The sequence below is a fragment of the Notechis scutatus genome, chromosome 3, assembly GCF_049901735.1.
Source record: "Notechis scutatus isolate UNSWTSFEM ecotype Mainland chromosome 3, rNotScu1.2, whole genome shotgun sequence".
Lineage (NCBI taxonomy): Eukaryota > Metazoa > Chordata > Lepidosauria > Squamata > Elapidae > Notechis > Notechis scutatus.
Window position 1 is genome coordinate 68,712,250 of NC_142011.1, and position 24,318 is coordinate 68,736,567.

Here is a 24,318-nt window from a genome sequence, read left to right on the forward strand (position 1 = left end):
TATCAAAAAGAAGGGAAAAAAAGGTGTTGAATACCTTTCTTGGTTGTGTTGAAGAAAGAACCAGATAACTCCCTGTTGGAGATGCTTGAATTTGGGTCCTTGCACTTAGCTTAAATGGCCCCATCTAATTCTACTTCTCATTGTATTATATGAGATATGTTGATCATAGTAGGATGGCTTGCAATTTGCATATTGTTTTCCTAGTTTAAATAGTTATATATAAATTCATCTTCAACTCAACTTTGAATCCTGTGGATTTTGTGAACACATTCATGTAATATTCTTGGCAACAATAGACAAGTGATTGCCTTTGTCACCTTTGTATAATGTTTTCTTGACTTCATTGTCTCAGTTACAGTTGTCTAGTCTTCCATTTCTATATGACATAAGTTTGTGTGCGTGTGTGTAGCAGACTCAAAAATTTCAATTAGAGATAATCCTATTTATGCTTAAGAAGCTCAGGGTGTCAATGGTGAAAAGTATACAGTTGTAGAAATAAATAATAGGTCCTTAATTTTTCTTTTAATGGTACAAAAACCCAATTACAGACTTAAAATGTCAGGAATGTAATATTTAATGTGCCTATTTGTGCATAGAAAAATTCTGTTGTCAACCCAGATCATAAATTTCCTGCTTTAGGGATAGAGATAATTCTTCTTGGTAACCTTGATCAGTGCTTTAATTGCTGAATATACCAAGAAGCATAGAAAAAGGAATCTAGACTTTATGTGAACTTTCTTTTCTTGTAATGCTTTTGAAAAGGCTAAATTTACTACCAATGTTAAAGGTAATCACAGATTACTGCACAGTTTAGAAATACATAGAGATAATTTGAAGGAATTCCTTTCACTGTGTGTATTATGTCCCTCACAATTAAGTGCTGGGTTCTAGGAAATCTACCTCAGGATAATGTAATTTTTTTCTGCATTGGGACTGAGGTTTCCTGTAGGGTCTCAGGATTTGATAGAAAATTCCATGCAAAACAACATTTCTGATTGTTCCTCCCTTTTATTAAATAAACAGCTTCTAAAATAACTTTCAATCACCTTTCACAGCAGGGTTATTTACAGGTGTTCAAACCATACAGGGGCACTCCTGCCTTCTATTAATTACTCATAAGAAGCAGAGAAGTTTTGCCTGAGATCGAGAAAATGCATGTAAATGAATGGACTTGCCTTTACTAAAGAGTCCATGTATTTTCTGGCAAGGCATAGTTGTAGTTTAGCCCAGGGATCTCCAACTTTGGCAACTTTAAGACTTGTGGACTTCAACTCCCAGAGTTCCTCAGCCACAAGTCCACAAGTCTTAAAGTTGCCAAGATTGGAGATCCCTGGTTTAGTCTATATGTACTCTGTGCTTCTAAATACTACTGTCTAGAATCAAGAAGAGGCTTAATTCCCTCTGTCAGCCAAATTGGATCATGGCTTTTCTCTGGCTTATAACACCTTTGATTTTCCATAATCTTCAATTCCTGAAGGATCATCTGTGAAGAGTAGATTTTCTCTTACAATGCGTCTCTCACAAACCTGTTCATTTTCACATACTTCTCCAGATCATGCTCTTCTCCAATTCACAATCCCGAGAACAAAAAAAGGTTCAATGGTGTAATACTCTCCAGTCCATTTCAGGGTACCAGTTATCATTGTTATTTAGTAAAGCCAATAATTACCAGAACTTTTCTAGAACCACCAACCAGTACATCTTCATTGCCATTCTCTCTCCAGATTCTTTTTCACAATCTGGTAATTTTAAGATTCCATCTCTGATACGAGATCCTTCATCTTTTCTTGTTCCCAAATTAAATTATAGCTACCCTAGGAATTCAGTGTATGTGCTGTCCCAGCCAATCTATGGGAATTGGATAGTTACTTAGGAATTATGAGCTGTTCCCTTAAGGAAGGCATCATGGTAAATGTAGTTAAAGGTATCCTGGGAAATGTAGTCCATGTCACGTGGCCACATCTGTAATCCCGATTGGTCACTAATTTGACCCTCGATGGGTTGGGGGAGTTTCCCTCACTTTTGCCTGAACTCTCTAACTCATGGGAGCTACTTTCTATTGCTACGAGATGGGTTAGGCGATAACCATCTTTTACTACAAGGCAGATATACAAAGGGATTGGTCATTAAAGAATAACTTCGTCACGAACGTGAGTTATGAGGATACCTGATGAACCAATAAATGTAATTTGTTATGGACGTCTTGTTGAGTTATCTATCTGCATCTGTACAGCTTCAAATCCACCTCTGTGCAGAAGGCAAAAAAGTGTACATAGCTAAACATTCATATTTTGTTTGCTAAGAAAACCTTTTGACTATGCTACTAGAATCCAGAAATGTGTATTACTAAAAAGAATTTTTTGTGCCACGAACAGTACTGAGAAATTTGATTTAAACTTTAAGCCAAATTGCCTGAATATGAGCAACTTCCTATCTGAATGGATGAATTTGTATGAATAGGGGCAATTACAATAAATGGGAGAAAATAACAGAAAATAAAGCAATAACCCTGCTTAAGTATGTTATTAAATAAGAAAAATTTAAGCCACGTTAAAAAAAATATTCTAGCTTTTTTTTTACTTGTAAAGGTGATGCAACAACTTTAAAAACTCTCATCTTTGTAGAAAAAAAAGCCCGCCCTGATGTTTGTACTGATTCCAAAGTGCAAAAAACTTGAATCTCGTAATAAATATACTGTCGTGAGGATCATCCAACCATTTTAAAACAATGTTAACTTAAAACAAAATCCTGTCAATGTCCATTCATATAATATATGAAGGGTCTTTAAATACATGAGCCCTAATGTATCTACAACAGCTTTTTCCAATGTGATGATTTCCAGACAAATTGAACATAAGTTCCATTTTCCCTAACCCAGTGCAGTTCAACGGTGTAACCAATTATCCAGGTCAGTGGGGATATCTTTTGCTGGATAGCATCAAACAGAGAGGCTGCTTAATACCCTGTCAGGGCCGCTTTAATTTAGATTTCTGCACTAAATGAGGATTTGTGCACTCATTGTGAAATGTCCCCTTCCACACCTATTGTTCTAAATTAGAATAGGTGGATATAATATAAAGGATTAATTTCAGTTAAGCTCACTTCAGTGACTAAGACTACAATTCCATTTCACTTAAACAGTAATCCTATCAGTCACAGGAGAAAATGCTGGTATTTGGAAAAAAATGGAAGGCTAGCTAGAAAGAGGCCAACAGAAAGCAAGGAGCCAGATACCATAACCAAAGATTCAAACTGAAGCTTCAAAGATCCTAATAAGCAGAACCAAGATACAATCTGAGCAAAATATTATCCACTGAGTCTCAAAGAACCAGAAGCAACTGAGCGCTTAATTCAATGGAACTTATATTTTCTGAAGAGAAGGACTGCAAGAATTAAGAAATGCACATAAAATAAGCAATGCTTAAAATAGTTCCTAAGGGGAAAAGTACTTCTCCCCTTGCCAACCATGATATAAGTCCTTTCCAATGGACTTATTAAAAAATTAATTCCCTCATTAGAGCTACAGCAACTGCTTTCTAATCCAGCCTATCATTTTCAGCTGCATCACAACCATTCCATTTAACATTTAATGACCAAAATGAAAGCTAGCAATTAAGACAAGTGCCTTGAAAGTTACCATACCTTCACAGACTCTTAGCTGCCAAGGAAAGAAAAGTCGGGCCAGTTTTCCTTTCGAGGAAGTTCTCAGCTATACTGGCAGGAAGATCTCCGCTATACTGGCAAATCATTATTTTGTTTTTTGTTTTTCAGGAACTACAGGAGTGGGTCAGCTGGCTAATGACCTTGTTTGAAAAGTAAATACACCTTGCAGTACGATAACCTGCAGGGGTGCAAGAATAATTCATGTTCACAAATGTGCAGAGCAACATTGGTAAGGATCCTGGCTGAGGAAATAGAAAACAGAGACCTCCTATTTACACCAAATATGTTAATTAAATCAATCTTTAAGCTTCAAAAACCTCCAATAAATCATATAAATGTACAGTTCCTTGCTGAAGAAAGGATTTTAAAAAAGATAGTTAATCATATATCAGGGATCATACAAAGGACCACACACATTAAAATATTGAGGGAGAGAACAAGGCAAGTCAAGGCTGCTTCTTAAAAGAGCTTTTTACCTAACTTAATAAACTTCCATACAAAGAAACTGTTTTATTTTGTGAAATATTGCTCTAATTCCAAACACATTCCTGAGTCTTAAATCAGATTGTCCCAACAGGTTTTATATTCCAATATAAGTATTTGGAGGAGTATAGCCAATGTGAACATCCTGAATTGTGTACATTTACTTTGGTTTATTTTTAATCATCTAATTTTACTTATGTGGTAAATAAAGCAATAATTACACATTAAATTATACAATTATATATTGTTTTTAGATTTATAGTCTGTCTTTCTTCCTGATACAACCTTTCAAAATATAAATATGCTAAGCATATTATTATATCATATCATATCATTATATTAACAATACTATACTACTACACTACACTACAATTATTATAATAATCTTTTTGTGGCCATTTGCACACTATGATTTTCAAATAAACTAACTTACAGAATTCATCCAAAATTCAGGACCTATTCTCCCATGAGATTGAAATTTAGCAAAGTCACCAATGCCAAACTTGGCAACTTTAGGACTTGTGGATTTCAGCTCCCAGAATTCTCCAGCCAGCTATGCAGCCACAATCATCTAACATGGTGTGATTATCGTAGGCATATCCATGACATATTTCTCATTGCCTTCTGGCTCCTGTGCTCAGTTGCTAGTGGCAAGGCTCAACAGGTGAACAGCAGATTATAGAGCAGGTTCAAATCTTCTCTCTTTCTATTAATCTGCCGGTGGAGTTAGAACTCCCAATTTACCTCTTTTCAGACATATGTGCTACCCATCCTGTTGTGGTGCTGCCTTCTGAAATTACATCCTCCCAGAAATCTGTGTAGTTCTCACCTTGAAGACGTTCTGAAAGTCCTTTAAAAAGAGACACTTCTCCTAGGCCTTGTTTTAAGATATTTGTGCAGCCCTAGTTGATTGATTGATGCTTGGTTTGTCTTGTCACACAGGTTCTCTTCATTTTTCCAATGTAAGCCAGCCAGAATTGGGAGTCTCCAAATCTAATACTGGTAGTTCACAAATTACAACCATTCGTTTAGTACAGTGGTGCGTTTCAAACATTTTTACCACCGGTTCAGTGGGCGTGGTTTGGTGTGTGTACTTTGCACGCACACACACACTCTGCATGTGCGCCACATGCACACTTTGCACAGGCACAGAGGCTTTCCAACTCGCCTCCTGCAACCCTGCACTCTCCCTGTTGCTTCAGCAACTGCTGTGCAGCAATCTCCTTGACATGCAAAGCAGCTGCGCTTCAAAAGCAGGACCTAAAGGTTAGTATGGGAGCCCAGCCGGGCGGGTGGGCCCAACAGCAGAGCTTCAGAGAGAACCAGTTTGGTCTCTGCTGCTCATTGGCGCTATCAGTTTGGCAGAACCGGGCAGAACCAGTAGAATTTAGTAACTATTCCAAGTTACAATGACACTGAAAAAGGTGACTTGTGATCAGTTTTCACACTTATGACCAGGATGGGATTGTACCAGTTTGCACCTATTCGCTAGAACTGGTTGTTAACATTCTAAGCAGTTCGGAGAACCTGTTGTTAGAAGAAATTACTGGCCTAATCCTGTAAGGAAGGCAGGAAGGAAACATTCTGGTGTTGCTTACAGAAACTGTCTCTCCATTAACCTTTATTGCATTCTTGGCAGGACTAGACTTCCTGTCTCAGGAACATCTCTGGAGTTTTTTTCCCCTCCTTTGCTGGTACTTTGCTTGTGTGGAGTGACCATTCAAAGTTACGATGGCACTGAAAAAAGTGACTTATGACCATTTTTCACACATACGACTGTTGCAGCATCCCCACAGTCATGAGAGGCCCGACGAGGAGATGTGTGCCTCGATGTGAGTGATATTGAGTTGGCCATGCCCAGCCAATAACATGACCACCAAGCCATGTCTACCAACTAAGCCACGCCCACAGAACTGGTTGTTAAAAAATTTGAATCCCACCCCTGCTTATGACCATCAAAGCCCCATGGTCACATGATCAAAATTTGGGCAATTGGCAACTGGCATGTACGTATGATGGTTATACTGTCCCAGGATCACCATTTGTAACCTTCTCAGCCAGATTCCAATAAGCAAAGTCAGTGGGGAAGCCAGATTCACTTAGCAACTGCATTATTCATTTAGGAACTGCAATGATTCACTTGACAAAAGTGCCTCCTCCCCCTCAAAAAAAATGTTCAATGGGATAAAAACCTAACTGCTTTCCTCAGCAATGGAAATTTTAGGCTCAATTGCAGTCATAAATCAAGGACAACCCAATGCTTAAAACAACCCAATAGTTAACAAAACAAAACAATGCTTAAAGTCTTTGAGGCTGCTGCTTTAATTTTCAATTTGTTTCTCTAAATCTACAATATTAAAAGGAAACCAGGTAAGGGGTGTCAAACTTGTGGCCCGTGGGCCAAATGTGTCACGCACTGGCCACGCTCACTCCCATTTTAGTGAAGGGGGGGAAGTTGTGATATGTTATGTCAGTGGCCCCCAACCTTTTTGTGCCACGGCCCAGTACCGGCATCACAAAATGATCTGCGGCCCGGACCGCATCAGCACGCATGACAAGGCAAGGCGAGCTGAGCGACCGCCAGCCAGCTGTCCCCCGCTTCTCCCGCCACCTTCAACTCCTCCTTTGTACCTTTGTCGATGGGCTTCGCCGGGACGGCTTCGGGACGGTCGCTCGGCTCGCCTTGCCTTGGGTGCTGAAAGAATCCTCGCGCCTTAGTTTCATTCAAGCCCCCCTTCGATGAAACTAAGGCGCGAGGATTCCTTCAGGACCCAAACGCCGCTTCCAACCGGAAAAGCTCACCCGGAAGCACTTTCTCATCAAACAAGATGGCAGCGCCCAGCAAACCGGCGGCCCGGTAGGAAATGTTCCACGGACCAGTACCAGTCCGCGGCCCAGTGGTTGGGGACCCCTGTGTTATGTGACAACAACGTGACGACGTGAGTTTGACAGCCCTGAGATAAGGCATAAAGATGGATGGGCATATTAATATTCAGAACAGCTACACTGGAGACCCAGGAGCTATAATTATGCTACCAGGAAATTAGAAATATGAAGGAAATCCTTAGGAGTGGTCTTAGATCCAGAAATTCACAAGCAATTCTTTTTCATCATGGCATATCTTTGTGTTATGTTAACGGTATGATATGGTAATTAGATTTATATCTCACTGCAATCATAAATGGATTCTCAGCAGCTCATAGGCAAGAACAATAAAATCATAATAAATAATAAACTATACAACATGTACAGCCTCCAAATAATATCTGGCATCAACACACAGAGGACCTTGAATAGTTCAGGTTTCAGCTGGTTTTGGAAGACAGTATTATTTCTAGTTCCATTTGTGATTTTATAACTCCCTTAAAGCCATGGATTTTGAAAGTTGTAAAAAGGTGTCGTATTTGTCTTCTGCACTGCAAATGCTCTTCCTTTTCTTTCATCCTTTGAAGTTGTGGGTGCTCCAACATTGGATGTTTTTAAGAAGAGATTGAACAACCATTTGTCTGAAATGGTATTGGGTTTCCTGTAGAAGGTTGGACTAGAAGACCTTCCAACCCTGTTGTTGTTATTGTTATTAGTCTATATGAAATGCTCAAAAGTGTCTGGCTTTTAATAAAATTGGTGAATCGCAACAGGTGTTTCCAGATTCTTTCTGGTTTTCTGCTGCCATAGACTAACCAGGCTCTTCTCTCATTTTAGAAGCTGAACTGAAAAATTTGTTGTTGTTGTTGTTGTTGTTGTTGTTGTTGTTGTTGTTTAGTCGCTAATTCATGTTTGATATTTGCAACCTCATGGACCATAGCAAACCAGGCCCTCCTGTCTTCCACTGAGATAGAGTTTGCCTAAGTTCATGTTCATTGCATAAAATTGAAAAATTATATTTGAATAAAAGAATAGATAACGCAGAGTGTTCCATATTCCACAAATTACCTTTTGCAGCCATACATTAAAAACACTTTTTTTTCCTAGTTAACATCTGCCCTGGGAAAATCATAAATATACCAGGCACAGCATGAAAGTCTTTTAGAAAGCAATAGGAGGGATAAAACATCTAATGAAAAAATTAAGGTGAATTACAATGTCGACTTTATTATTACTCTTCCTTGGGCAAAGATGCTCTTTCTATATGCCCCATTAAAAAATAAATTGCACCAAAATATTCATGAGTCTTCAAGGAATCATCCTTACGATTGCTGCATGGTGTAATAGCATTCTGGAAAGGTCACCTCTAAAAAAAAAAAGTTACCTGAAATGTATCTACTATTATTATGTCAAAATAAAACATGGTAACAGCTGTGAAAAGCATCCAAAAAGAAGCTTCCACATAATCAAAGGTCAAATTCTAAGTTGTATTTATATGGCTCTGAAAAGACAAATGCACCAATATGTGTGAGCATGGGTCTCTGAGTGTGAATTATTTGCAACATAGGGTATGGAATAAGTCTAGAGTCAAACCAAGATAACAAGATGAAGGGCTCAGGTATATAAAACTGTCACAATCTTGCCTAGGATGAGATGCATTATATTTTCACTACTCTTGTAATTATAATGCATACTCTTCGCATATTAATGTATGCACATTTTATGAAAAGCTGTTAACTTTTGACCTCTTTTTTTGATGAAGCAACTATGTCTGATAGTAAGAAGCATTAAATGACCAATATAGGATAACTTTCTCACGCCTGGTATCTCCTGTTGTGTTGAAAGTATGAGTCTTCCAAGTACCCAGACATTTGGAAGCACCAAGTTAGGGAAAGTTTCTACAAGAGGCTTTTTAGAAAATAGAACTTGAATTTACAGTGAGGTGAAATTGGGTGCTTTCTTTTGTTGCTATTTTCAGCCTATATATCTATTTTTAAAAAAATAGATATTTTCTAAAAATAGACCTTTTGAGAATTTAACACTGTATATACCCTGCAAATTAAATGGCCCTGTTAATTACATTCATCAGAAGAATGTCTATGAAGATTCTCAGTCATCGAGATCCAGTGGTGGGATTCACATTTTTTTTTACTACTGGTTCTGTGGGCGTGGCTTGGTGGACGTGGCAGGGAAAGGATACTGCAAAATCCAATTCCTTCCCCACCCCACTAACCTGCTTTCCAGCTCCATTCTCCTCTGCAGGGCAACAAAAGAAGACCCAGCCAATCAGCTGGGATTTGGGAGGCAGGGAATAGATGGGGGCGGGACCAGTCAGAGGTGGTATTTGCCGGTTCTCCAAACTACTCAAAATTTCCGCTCCAGAACTGAAATTCCGCTCCAGAAATTTTCTCCAGAACTGGTCAGAACCTGCTGAATACCACCTCTGATCCAGATCATGGTTGTCCCAAAGGTGCTTTTTCAAAAGGCAACTGGACTTTCTTTGTTTTTCCTTGAAGATGTTTCACTTCTTGTCCAAGAAGCTTCTTCAGCCTTCTCATCCCAAAAGTGAAGAAGCTTCTTGGATGAGAAGCAAAACACCCCAAAGAAAACAAAGATAGTCCATTTGGCTTTTGAAAAAGCACCTTTTTGGGATTCAACAAAAAGATCAACCTTGAATCCCAAATCATTCCTTTTTCAGCTTGGGTTGTTATCAGATAATATTACCATGTGAACTAATTTGAGCAAACAAACCCAGCTTTAATGCAATTAATTCAGAATCACTTAATACACACTCAATTGTCTTCAAAACATTTAGCTCAATTTTTAGTGATTCTGAATCTGTACACCACTAAAGAATCGTTTAACAATGAAGGCAGTAATGCATATATGGGACTATCCTTTTTGTCTCAAGTGTCATTTTATCTTATATAACTAATGCTTCCTTGATTTTGTAAAGAAGGCTAGTTCACCTGCAGATACTCTCCTGCTGAGATTCATGTATGTTTTTTAAAAATAAAAAATAAAACTTTAAAAATCATGAAACCTTCCCTTTCAACATGGTTCAGGTTTGCAGAGTCCTTTCTCCCTTTCATTTTGTGGCATCTTTTAATATATCCTGGCAGTTGGTTGGCAAATACAAGGCATTTTCTAAAGAGTAAATCATTAACCTACTGAAATCAATGACAAAGGTCCCATTGACTTCTCTGGGATAAAAACTTGGATGGCAGTCAAAAAGCTAGTCAGTCTTTCTCAAGCTGGCTTATGGTTTTAACAATCTGTAGCTCAGAGGGAAGGTCAACACCCACCAATGAATGTCTACACACTAAATACTGCAAGAATTGCATTTTATTTTTCAAACTTAAACAAAATGCTACTCTGTTCACATTGAATGGTGTCTCTGAACTTATAGTGCAATGTAGGCAACACTGAACGAATCATAAGGAATATGCAAATCCAGTGAACATGTTCTTTGTAGTGGATTTGATTAAAAAGATATCATTTTATCAACCACACAATTATCAAACTGTTAAAATGTTCCTACAGTTGCTTGGCTACTTGGTGCTACACGTGTAGAACATTTGATAGAAAACAACCTCTGATAACAGGATTGTCCACTCATCCCGCAACTTTAGATTTCTGACTTTCTGACTATTTTTTTATGGAAAACAGCTGCTTGGAGAATATAGCACATAGAATATAAAACCACAGATTGGAAGGGACCTCGGAAGACTTCTAGTCCAGCCCTGTGCTCAAAACAGGAGACCTATACCATGCCAAACCAGTGGTGGGATTCAAATTTTTTTACTACTGGTTCTGTGGGCGTGGCTTGGTGAGCATGGCAGGGGAAGGATATTGTAAAATCACCATTCCCTCTCCACTCCAAGGGAAGGATACTGTAAAATCCCCATTCTCTCCCCCACCCCACTAACCTGCTTTCCAGCTCTGTTCTCCTGTGCAGGGCAACAAAAGAAGACCCAGCCAATCAGCTGGGACTTGGGAGGCAGAGAATAGATGGGGGCAGGGCCAGTCAGAGGTTGTGTTTGCCGGTTCTCCGAACTACTCAAAATTTCTGCTACCGGTTCTCCAGAACTGGTCAGAACCTGCTGAATACCACCTCTGATGGCAACCAAATGTCTATTTTTGAAAACCTTCAGTGATGAAGCACCCATAACTCCAGGAGGCAAGTTATTCCATTGATTAGTAGTTCTCATTATGAATTCTAATCATTTCTATTGCTGTTGTGAATGTCTAATTTACTTTCATACAGTGCATTAAGCTGTTGTTTAACCACAGTTTAACAACAAATATACAATTTGTATTAATTGTAGTAATATATGAACCATAGTTAAGTTCACATAACTTTAAAAAAGCTTTTAAAATCACACCAGTGCTTATCCAAAACTATGAAGTGAGCCTAGCCAATGTATACAAAGTGCAAGAAGACTAAACAACTGATCTCCTACAAGATAAAAGAGACTGCTCTACTTCTTATGGGGAAGAAAGATGCTGGAGAGTTGGAAAAAGGTCGATATACCACCAATATCTAAAGAGGAACAAGATTTGATTTTCACTAAACAATATCCAATCTAGTTCGGTCACTGGGACCAGAGGTTTAGTCTTCCAAGCTTTTGGACTTGTGCCCAGGAAAAGTCCCTCTCACTAGACACATTCAATGACACATTCTGGTGAGAGAGAATTTCCCTGAGGATGGGCTCCTGTATGAGTTTCAAAGCTTGGAAAACTAAATTTCTGGTCTGGTGACCAGCCCAGATTGGATCCTGCAACATTATCCTGGGACAGATATATTTGCCTTCTTTCATTTAACAATACACTCTAGGCTGATGTCATTACTGAATAATGACTATAGGTTGTTTATAACATTTCCAGCAGATGGACTGAAAATAATTTTGCAAGAATTTATTCATGAAGATCAATGTGGATTGAGAATGTTAGCAAAGTGCTGGACATTTTGAACTATTTCAAACAACATAATGGAAAACAAGATGCATTGTGGGGGTTGAATGCTGAGAAAGCCTTTGACACTTTGAACTAGACTGCTAAGGTTTTGGGAAGTATTAATTTTGAAGAAAACTTTATAAAATGGGTAAGATCTTTCACAGAAACCACAAATAATAGAAATCTAACAAAGTCCTGTGAGATACAAAAAGAAACAAGATGTCCACAGCCTTCTCTCTTGTTTGTTTTGGTTCTTGATATACTGAATAGAGTTAAAAGACTAAATGAAATGATTATGGAAACAAAGATTTAAAAAGTTAAGGGCTCTTGCAGATGAGAGTGTCATTTTTGGAAGATCCTTTAAATTGAAACAATAATAGTCAAATTTTAAAAATGTGGTGCATTAGCCAGTTTCAGAATTAACAAACAGGAGATAAAATGAACAAAAAAAAGTTCAAAAATAGACAAAGTAGTTAATGAACTGATGAACAAAATGGGCTTGAAGATTGAGAGCAAGGTAAGATATCTGGGTATCTTTATGACAAATATGATTATTATGTTATTTCAAAATAACTATGTTAAAACATGGAATGAAGTTTTAAAATGTTAAGATGGGAAAAACTAAAACTGTCATTGCTGTGGGGAATTTTTGAGATAACAATAAATATCTTATCTAGAATGATAAGCGTTCATTCGTTTAATGACCATTCAAAATTACAACGGCACTGAAAAATGTGTCTTATGACCAATTCTCACACTTATGACCATTGCAGCATCTCCACTTGGCAACTAGCAACTATTTACAATGATTGCAGCATTCTGGGATTGTCATTGTCCTAGGATGCTTCTGACAAGCCAAGTTAATGGGGGAAGCCAGATTCTTACAACTGTTATAAAGATTAGAAGCCATTTCTTTGTGTCTTTTTTCTTTCCTTTCTATTGTTTTCTTTTGCTTTCTATCTTTCTTTTAAAAAATTATTTTTGATTTATTTTTTTTATCTTCTATTACTTTGTGTTAATTTTTAATTTTCTTTCACATTTTCCTAATATTATATTAGAAAAATAAAAGAGACAGCTCTGCCGATCTCTTTAATTCAGAAATTGGGTTTTTCCCCCTCTTCTTTTAATCTGATATCTGCTAGACCATTTCTTTTAAAAGCAGAGATCATTTTTGTTTTTGATTTAACATGGATATATTTTATCATCAAGCTACCCAATTCTTTTTTGATGTCAACATTTTAATAGTTGAATGGCTCCATTTAAAACAGCAGTATAGCACAGATTTTAAATTAATTTGTGACCAGAATTCAGTTCCTGTGATCTTTCATGTGTCCTACAGGTTTCATAACAATTAACTGCATGGTTAGTTTGAATGGAAGCTGCATATTTTGTCTTCTATGAAGTAAAGACTGCCGTTTAAGAAGGTTGAACTTATTCATTTTCTGAAATCAACTGAACAGCAGACAAAAATATTGCCAAAAACAAAAGACAAAAACTGGCAAAAGTACCCAAAATACGGACATCAATGTACAGCTGAAAGATCATACTTTTAGAGGTTAGGAGATCTTCTATGTTGCTAAAAGAAAAAAGAGAAGCTTTGTAGCATTTGTGCTGCCATGTATCATTGAGTTAAAAGCTTATAGCTGGCAAAGCAAAAAGCAACATTTTTACGAAAAGTTAGGAATATATAAAAGTGCCCTCTGAATTCAGTGTTCTCATTACTTCTGGAAAATAACTGAGGAATTAATGATTTATTTAGGTCAGCCAGAGGGTTTGATGACAAACTGTCCCATCTGGTTCAATTATTAAAACTTTTTAAACTAGTGGGTTGCAATCTGTTCCACTGCCATTGGTAGGATAGAGACTGGGCAACCAATGGTATGCAATACCATGGAGAGATAAAACCAAAGTTCACAGTAGATAGGCCCATTGTTAGGTAGAATCTAAGTCAAAGCAGCTAGAGCCCATGTTGGTAGATGACAGCTAGATGACCAACAATAGAAAAGAAATTCTTTGAACATCTATTTTGAAGCTCCAGAAGTGCCAGTTAGGAAATGCAAATTGTGGGAACTTTCAGCTTTATGAATGCAAAGCAGAAAGCTGGGACATGATGAGTCATACCAGGCAGAAAAACATTTCTTAAAGACTACTCTCTCCTTCCATTTCTAGCCTAAATATATGGGTGTAAGTAGCTATAGAGATGGCTTTTAGACCATCTAGAAGTCATCAAGATAAGAACAAATGCAGAACAGGGTATTCAGCCCAGGGATGCAGGTAAGAATTGGAAAAAGTCTCTAGTTTATGTCCTTTGACTCACTGAGGTATACTGTATGTGGAAAAACACAGGCTTGCAAGATACTGTTACTATAACAGAGTTCAATTAATTGTAGAGCAGGGGCAAGAAACTCAAGGCCTACGGGCCAAATTAGCCTGTGGGGTGCTTAGATCCAACCTGAAGGGCACGGCCTGGAAACAGCAAAGGACCAGCCCACGGTGTCTCTTCCAGCTAAAATGGACCTCAGGGGTGTGTCCCTTATCCCCCATTTTTGGCCATCCCCAGTTTTTGGCCCACAAGCTCCATTTTCACTGGCAGAGGACTGCAGGAGGCCATCACAGATGAAAATGGGGTGCAGAGGGGCATGGGTGGGGGGGGCAGGCTCCATTTTCGCTGTCAGAGGGCTATCAAAACAAACTAAAAACAAAACAAATGGAGAAATGTTTCTCCTTTTGCATTTGAGCATGTAAGAAGGAACAGGAAAGGAAAAAGGGAAAGAGGAAAGAAAAAGATGGGAAGATGGGAAGAGAGCAAGCAAGGAAAAATAAGGAAAGAGGGGAAGGAAGAAGAAAGGAGAATGAAGAAGGAAGTAAAAAGAAGAAAAAGAAGGAAGGAAGGAGATTATAATGAGAGTGAGAGAGAGTCTCGGGGAAGTCCTGCTTTAGCACTTGGCCACCACAGATGCCCCTGACAAAAGTGACGTCAAGCTGGCCCATCCATGGCCACTCCTACCCCATGGCCCTCTGAGGTAAAACACAACCCTGATGCAGCCTCAATGACATCTTGTTTGGCATCCCTGCTGTAGAACTAATATTTTTGGGGAGTCAGTTTCCTTATCAGATCTACCTCATAGGCCTCACAACAGGGCTAATTTTTGAAGAAACTAAAAAATGTTTTTCTTTAATCAAGCAAACAGACATATAAAAATAAAGAGTGGCGATCATGAGCAGTTCCTTGTTTTTATGGCTCCCCAAACCTGCAATAAAGGGGAAGTAAAGAAGATCTCCTGAAGTGAATTCCAAAAGAGGGGAATCATTAACAAGATGTCTTGAGCCAATTATCTCTAAAGATAATGTGGGTCTCTCAACAAGTCCTCTTTCTCAGATCTTACTGATTTGGCAGATTCAACCTGGAGAAGCCACCTAGGGAAGGTAACTGGGTCTTGATATACACAGGGCTTTCAAGGTGACAACCAGCACTTTGAATTGTACCCAGATGTTTGTGGGTAGCTGGTGCCTTTCTCACTGTAACATGTTCCATGGGTGAACTTCCATACTCCCTTAACTGCACCAGCTGAAATTTCAGATAATTTTCTTTTTCTTTTAAAAAAACAACAGTTTATTAGTTTTTACAATTAAAAACAACCAACAATACATACACAAATAAACGAGAGAGAAAAAAAGAAGGAAGAAAAGAAAGAAAAGAAAAGATTGAAAAGAAAGAAAAAAAGAAAGAAAAAGAGGGAAGAAAAGTTAAAAGCATTCTTATTTTTACAGTTTGCAAGATCTTTTTTCATAGCCTTTGATTTATGTCATATATACACACCTATTCTATACATATATCGCTATCTCATTATTATAGGTTAATACTTCCTCTTATGCCTTATGGTATATAATTTATCTTTGATCAATCCAATTATACCAACAATTCCAACTATCATAATATAGTGAAGTATCTTTGTTTTTTAGTGCCAAGGTCAGTTTGTCCATTTCTGTACATTTTGAAATTTTATCAATAATCACTTCATCTGGTGGAATTTGATGTTGTTTCCAGTATTGAGCGAAGGCTAATCTGGCCGGTTAAGATGTGTATTGTTATGTATTTAGCTTTTTTGGAAATTTGTTTGTCAAAGATCCCTAGTAGGAAGGACTCTGGTTTATATTCAATCTGCCCTTTTGTAATTTCTTCCAACCACGTTTTGATTTTCTTCCAGTAATTTTGGGTTTCTGTACATGTCCACCACATATGGAAAAAGGTTCCTTCTTTTTCTTGCATTTCCAACAGTACGGACTCATGTTGGGGTGCATCTTCGCTAGTCTCGAAGGAGGGAGATGCCATCTATAAAACATTTTATAAAGATTTTCCTTGTATGCTACCAATTTTGTGATCTTATTATTCCTGCCCCAAACTTTTTCCCATTCCACTAGTGTAATACTACGTCCCACGTTCCGACTCACGCAATCATATTCCCTTTACAATTTCTTCTTCTAATTCTGTTCCTAGTAAATAATTGTAAAATTTTGTTATGTTTTTTTTGTCCGGTCCTAATAAAATTTTATCTAATTGTTGAAGTTTGTTGTTAATTCCAAATTCTTTCTTGTCTTGTTTGTACCTACTTTGAATCTGAAGGTAAACCCATTGATCAATTTTTGTCCCTGGTCCTGAATTTCCTGCCTCGATTTCAAATTTCCTTGTGGGTCCAATAAGTCTTTATATTTAATCGTTTTAGTAATTTCCAGATTGTTTGGGTGAATCATCGCCTCCATTGTTGAAATCCATATTGGTATTTTTATGTAATGTTTTTTCCGTATTTTCTTCCAAATTGTTAGTAGCGCGTCTCTAATTAAATGTCTATGAAAATATTTTTGACTGGTTTTCCCTACGTCCCATAAGAAAGCGTGCCACCCCTTTGTAAGTCGTGGCCTTCTAGAAATAATATTCTTTTATTAGTTAAATTCACCCAGTCCTTCAACCAAACTAATGAGGTGGCCATATAATATAACTCCCAGTTTGGGACTGCTAACCCTCCTCTGCTCTTCATATCTTGCATTGCTTTTACATTTATTCTGGGTTTTTTCCTTGCCAAATAAATGTGAGGGTTATTTTGTTAAGTTCTTCGAAGAACTTTTTGTGTAATTTAATTGGGATCGTTTGGAATATGTATAGAAATTTGGGGAGAATGTTCATTTTAATGGTGGCAATCCGATCTAATAGTGAAATTTGAAGTTTACTCCATGATTCTAAATCTTTCTTTACCTGATGTAACAATTTGTCACAATTATTTTCTTTAAGTGACTTACAGTGTGGTGTTAGCCAAATTCCTAGATATTTCACTTTCTTTGTCACTTGTATTTCCATTGTTTCTTCTAATTCTATTTTCTGTTTTTCTGTTAAATTTTTGGTCATTAATTTGGTTTTTTTCCTGTTTATTTTAAGTCCTGCTACTGCTCCAAATTTCTCTAGTTCTTTCATCAATTTTAGTCCCCTATCTATTGGTTCTTCAATGAAGAAAATCATGTCGTCCGCAAATGCTTGCAATTTAAATTCCTCTTTCTTAACCGTTAATCCCTTTATATCTGAAATTTCAGATAATTTTCAAGAAACCTTCAGATGACATTTCAATCATCCAGATGCAAGGTGGCAAGGCAGAAGCGACTGGAGGTTTTCAAGAAAGGGTTGGACAACCATTTGTCTGGAATGATAGAAAGTCTCCTGCCATGGTCAGTGGTTGGACTAGAACAGCGGTTGCCAACTGGTAGCCTGGGGACCACTGATGATCCGTGAGAAAAATTTGGTGGGCTGCAGAGAAATGTCCCCGCCAAAGCACTCTCCCCAAAGAAATTAATCCAGGCTGCGCAGGAACACAAAGCTGCACCACCCACATGGCACGCCCACTCACTGGCCCCCACCCTTTGGCTGAGCACAAAACTTATCTTGAGTAAAACTTACCACACAAGCAGGAAGTAGAAGGTAAGACCAACAGCAGGGGGAGGGAAATCCACCCCGGAGTGGCTTGTTGATGTTGGTGGGAAAGTCAGTCCCATATTCCAGAGCTGCAGTAGTCACAGGATTGGCCCTTTGGTCATCCCAGAGCAGCTCCTCCAGTCCATGGCAGGCCGGTACACCCGGGTAGAGGAGCAGCTGCTCCGGGATGACCAAAGGGCCAGTCCTCTGATTACTGCAGCTCTGGAATACGGAACCAACTTTCCCACCAACGTCAGCAAGCCACTGTCAGTCAAAATTCATATTAGTGGTCCGTGGGATTTAAAATTATGTGTTTGGTGGTCCCTGATGTCCAAAAGGTTGGTGATCCTTGGACTAGAAGATCTCCAAGGTCCCTTTCTGACCTATGATTTTAAAACTTCCTGATTCAGAAAAGGAGGCCACAGCTGGAGCAAAGCTCTAATTAAGAGGAGGACCTCATAGCTATGGCTTCTACATGCTATTAAGCAGGAGCTGTGAGTCCAGGAGGCACTATCAATCAAAGGGTGTGTGGTGTCCCAAGGCAGCATTTTCTGATAACACCACCTACTGCTGATACAGATATTTGCATTTTCAGAATGATTCAGAAGGAGGGAGAAGCCCCTAAGCTTTGGTACTTTAAGCTACTGCATATTTGGCCTTAACCTAAAACCATCCCTACCAGGAGGATCTTTAAGAGGCTGGCCAGTTCCATCACTAGCCTATCCAGAGTGAAAGATGCTGAGCCCATGTGCCAGTGACATTCTAGATCAGTGGTGGCTAACCTTTTTGGGCTCCTGTGCCAAAAATTGTGTCCGCGCTTATACACTAGCGCTTGCATGCCAGCACCCAGAAGGCAATATGTGCCCCCCCACCCCCTATGCTTAGGCGTGCAATACCCACCCTCCCACCCACACAGCTGATTTTCAGCGGGTTTGAAACATTTTTCAGCCTCCCAGAGGCTTGAGGAAGGCTTCTGCAGGCCGAAAACTGGCCCCGTTTCATCACTTTCAGTATTTTCAGAAAAACAGGAAGTGACAAAACGGGGCTAGTTTTCGGCCTGCAAAGCCTGCAGAAGCCTTCCTCAAGTCTTTGGGAGTCCGAAAAAAGCCTCAAACCCGTCGAAAATCAGCTGTGAGGCACGCACACGCGCGGTGAGGTAAGTTTGCTTGCAGCTCGCGTGCTGGCACAAATGGCTCTGCATGCCACCTGTGGCACGCATGCCATAAGTTTGCAATCATGGTTCTAGATCAAGGGTTTCCAAACTTGGCAACTTTAAGACTTGTGGACTTCAACTCCCAGAATTCCTCAGCCAGCCATGCTGACTAGGCAATTCTGGGAATTGAAGTCCACAGGTCTTAAAGTTGCCAAGTTTGGAGACCTCTATTCTAGATGTCTTTTCTGAAATGAGGGCAACGTTGCAACCCAGGGGCAGGAATCTGTTGTAACTTCAAACAATGACTAAGTAACCAGTTGTAAGTCGAGGACTACCTGCAGAGGTACTTTTTCAAAAACAGAAAAACCTGTCCAACAGCTGATTTGGAACTTCTTTCATTCAGAATAACAACCAAAAGCCTGCTAAAAAGCCAATGACATTTTGGTGCTTATGTGTTCTGAAACCAAACACAGTGTACCCTAAGCTCAGCAAGAGGATTTCTTTTTCTTTTTTTTATAATAAAGTTTTATTTGGGTTTTAACACATACAAAATACAAATAAAACATCTTTTTTGAAAATAGCATGGTCCCGTCTTTATACAGACACAAAACTCAATTTCATGCTCCTTTTTGTGTTCTATTCCATATCTTATACTATTCTACATTTTCTATATAGTTTTTCCCCTCTTTTAATTTTCTCAATTTTATTTTGATTATCTCATCTCAATTCAAATCATTATATTTATACTTTTGTCTGTTCTGCTTCAATTTCATATTATCTTTTCTCATTAAACAAATTTTCTCCTGTAGTTACTAATTGGAGTATGACACCTTTATATCTTTTAATTATATCCATTTAACTTTTATTTAAACTTCAATATATACCTCAAGGTTATGACCTTCAATATAATACATAATACATAACTTCCAATCAAATTTTGCTTGGTACATTCTTATAATACACACTATATTCTTTTTTTAAAAAAGATTATAAATATATGCAATTATAAACCCTCATTCCATTCCAATTCAGTTCTATCATTAATAATCATTAAAATCTTAACATCTTTAACACTTTTTTCAAATTAAATATCATACTTCCCTAAAGACACATATAATCTCCATAATTAATTTTCCCTTATTTCTCTTCACTTTTGTTTTGTAAATCATTAAATATTCATTTTGTTACATTTATTTATTGACAAGCATTCCACTGAATTATGATAGCTATTTTATCAAACATTTTAATCATACATTGTTTCATATTTTCTAAAATTATTTCTGTTTCTAATATAACAATACTATCTTATGTACCTTTGCAGAATCCCTTTTTCCATTAAGTTTTCACCCATTATCTATAAATAGGCCCTGTTTCTCTATATTTTGCTTCTGTCCTTTATAACTTCTTTTCCTTTCTTTCTTCCCTCTCATCTTCTCCCTCCCCTTTTTTACCCCCTTGTCTCTCTACTTCTAATTCTCTCTTCTGCATTTCCCTCTTCTGTTGCTTTCTGATTGTATACTTATTTTTCACTCTATTTTTTTGGAGTTGTTTTTCCCAATCTTAAACTTTCCATTCTCTTCCCCCCCTCTTTCCTTTTTTTCCCCATCTAAGATTACTTGTTCATTAAAGATGGCTTCTTCTTTGTCACAATCTTCTTGTTCTGCAGGCATTTCTTATTGTTTCTCATAATTCCAAATCTCCATTTCTAAAAACTGAAATATGAAGCCAAAAGAACCTCTCCCTTCTTGTGCATCTTCTTTGTACTTTTTAAGTTCCATTTTCAGTTCTTCTAAAAGTGGAGCCATTTTAAAAAGTTTTAAACAACCACCCGATTGATTTTAGACATTCAAAACAATAACCAAGAATCCAGAAATCATCAAGTAATCCAGATAGTCCTGAGTTATATCTTCTTATTTCTTTTTCGACTTTCTCTTCCTGGGGTTTTTGTTGCAATATTTCAGTTAGAATGTATCTTTTGGAAGTCTTGTTGAGATTTTGCTGTGAGTTCTTTTTTAATTCCAGGCAGTCTCCTCCCTTCCAGATCCTGCCCTTTTATTCTTTTTCTCTCCTTTCCTGTTTTCAAAAGCTTTTAATTATCCAGAAATCTTTATTATTCCTTTGACTTTTTATTTTCAGCATTAAATGCCTATTGATGTCAAAGTGGATTCTTTTTCCAATTTCTTGCTTAAGTCTCTTAACTGTCAGTATAGGAAAAGGAGAAAACCAAATCTTTTCCCTTTTCTCTCTCCTTCGCAGCTTAAAAATCTTCTTAGGGAACAATGTTATTGTTTTTTAACAGTTTCAATTCCAGGGTACCTTATTTGTTGCTTTTGCTGTTTGACCCGGTCAACCAAAACTTTCTCTTCTTATCTTCCTCCTGCACATTCTTTTCCGATCGAGTTCTTCTTTGTGGTGGCCATTTCTGACCACCACTACAACCGCCTTCGGGAAAGGGAATAATGGCCAGCTGGGGAGGAGAGATACGGCTCTCCTCAACCCTGCAGGCAGTCTCCCTCTTCTTCACCACCTCTACGGGGTGGCTTAGCCCCGAAACCTGCCGGCTCGTGTCACTCCAGCGGCGAGCACGGATCGAAGCCTCGCAGAGACGAGGTTTCGGACTGTTGCTGAAGAAGCTCAAACCAGAAGTAGCAAGAGGATTTCTTATGATCCAGCATCGAGGTATGAATATGTACAGAAATTAAATGGGAATAAGTATGGATTTCTTATTAGAATCATTTTTCCTACAGGCAAGTTAGAGCTTCTCACATTTTCAACATGCACTTTCTTATATACCACCTAGTATTAAACATTTGTGAAAAGAGGATCTGAAGAGAAAACTCAGCACCTGGAGAAACCAAAACATAGACACACACACGCACACACACAGCATTCACCTTGGCACCACTACAGTGGGCAGGACATTTCTATCCTTCCTGATTGGGCAGCAGTACCAAAGATAGTATTAATGCTGATAAAGAGGGATCAGAAGTAATTTTGAACAAGACATACCACAAAAACGAGTTGTTCCACAATTGTCTGACAAAGCAGCATTTATTCCATAAGTAGTCAACTTAGTTTGATTAATCCTGGAAGACGATTTGGCTATGAAATACATATGGACTCTAAAGTACTGTAATTTATCCCTATCGTGCAAAGTTTAGAACTTTTATCCCTTATGGCTAATAAAAATGGTCTAAGATTGACTCTACTCTGTAATAACTAATAAGGTAAAGGTTTCAGTGGTGCGATTCAATGTTTTTTACTAATGGTTCTGTGGGCGTGGCTTGGTGGGCATGGCTTGGTGGGCGTGGCACGGAAAGGATACTATAAAATCTCCATTCCCTCCCCACTCCTGGGGGAAGGTTACTGCAAATTCCATTCCCTCCCCACCCCACCAACCTGCTTTCCAGCTCCATTCTCCTGTGCAGGGCAACAAAAGAAGACCCAGCTGATCAGCTGGGACTTGAGAGGAAGAGAATAGATGGGAGCGGAGCCAGTCAGAGGTGGTATTTGCCAGTTTTTTGAACTACTCAAAATTTCCGCTACTGGTTCTCCAGAACTGGTCCGAATTTGCTGAATACCACCCCTGATCCAGTTGTGCCTGACTCTAAGTGGCTGAGCTCATTTCCATTTCTTGGCCGAGGGAGTCAGCTTTGCCTGAAGACATGTCCATGGTCATGTGGCCAGCATGACTATACGCAAAGACACAGGGAGCACTGTTATCTTCTCACCAAGTGGTACCTATTTATCTACTTGCATTTACATGACTTTGTACTGCTAGGTGAGCAGGAGCTGAGGGAAATAACAGGAGTTCACGCTGTCATGCAATGCTCTGGTCTCAAACTCAGGCTGTCAGCATTCCAGCTGACAACCTCTGCAACCATGTCTTTAACCACTGGGCCATCACATCCCCTGTGTAATAACCAATACTGTCACTCAATTATTCAGTTTCTAAACTGCTTTTTCAAGACATTGGATGTTTTAGACCTGTGATATCCAAATTTAATTCTTACATATGTGACTCCACAGAGTCTAGAAAACAGAGTTACCCGTGGTTACATGGGTGGCTAATAAATGTAACAAATAAATATATAAATAAAACCAAATGTGTTAAGCTATGTATTGAAAACAACCACATTTTGAATCGGTATATCTTTGAATAAACTATGATGGGAAAACAATTATTATTTTCATATGCTGTTTGTGGATTTATGATACTTTTCAAGGAGATATTTGAGATGTTTTGGAAAAAGGCTGAGTCTTGAATGTACCATAATTCTCGCCCAGGGATATGATTTCAATATATTATTATTATTATTATATGCACAAAGATGGAAGATTACAGAAATGTCCATAATGCAGGCATGGATTGTGAAAATGGCTGAGCCTGCAGAAATGGCTAAATTAGTATGCTCTGTTAAGGAGGGAACCATAATTACTTGTATAAAAGACTGGGAGCCTTGTATGGAGTCTTTGCTGAAAATGGATTAAAATGAGCAAATGATTTGGGGCTTTATTGATTAAAATGGTCTACTTATGGGAACAAGGGAACAAAGAAATGTAACTCTGGAAGATGGAGGTGGTAATTATTATGCGGCAAAGATGATCAGAAGTTGCTTCATTAGATATCTGTCTTTTGTTATATTTCACCTTTTATTTTATTTTCCTATTTTTTTATTTCACATTTCTGTAGTTTTTTTGAACCTCTTTAGGATAATCCTATAATAAAAATTATTATTGTTAAATCAGGAAGTGCTAGTACCAGTACATAAAGAGTACTGTTCTATGGTATGTCTTCTCTAGATTCTACCAAGTGACATTTTTCATAACTTGTTTTTTGTATCCTATCAGGAGTTCAAGGCAATTTGTCTTCCAGCTTTTCCCTCCAATTTCACTGACTTAGGTCAGGTTGAGTGACTGCGATTGGCCCAAAGGCATCCTGTGAGTTCCTATAGTTGAAGATGATTTGAATCTGGCTCTAATCCACAACTTTAATCCCTGTACCACAGGAAGTCTTTGTATCAGGAACTACTTCTGTGAAGAAGACTGATACAGGTAGGCCTCAACGTACAACCACAATTGAGCTAAGCAAAACTGCAAAGCTGCAGCAATTCACTTAACATCTGTGGCAAGAAAGATCATGGATCTGCCTTTACCCATTGACTTTGCTCGTCAGAAAGTTGCAAAACTGATCACATGACCCTGAGACACTGGAACTGTCATAAATATGAGCCTGTTG

At 38.3% G+C, this 24,318-nt stretch overlaps 1 protein-coding gene across 4 annotated transcripts in view; it reads right to left on the bottom strand.

The window, feature by feature from the left end:
* Positions 1–24,318, bottom strand: part of KANK4 (KN motif and ankyrin repeat domains 4) — a 71,672-nt gene that overhangs the window by 38,170 nt on the left and 9,184 nt on the right. The window contains exon 1 of one of the 4 annotated variants that reach the window (XM_087960376.1): positions 3,643–3,841. The exons of 2 other annotated variants lie outside the window; for them this stretch is intronic. The gene's annotated coding sequence lies outside the window, so the exon portion shown is untranslated. Of the gene's footprint in view, positions 1–3,642; positions 3,842–24,318 lie in introns of those variants that run through there. One more of the 4 variants, XM_087960379.1, reaches the window with a different exon arrangement.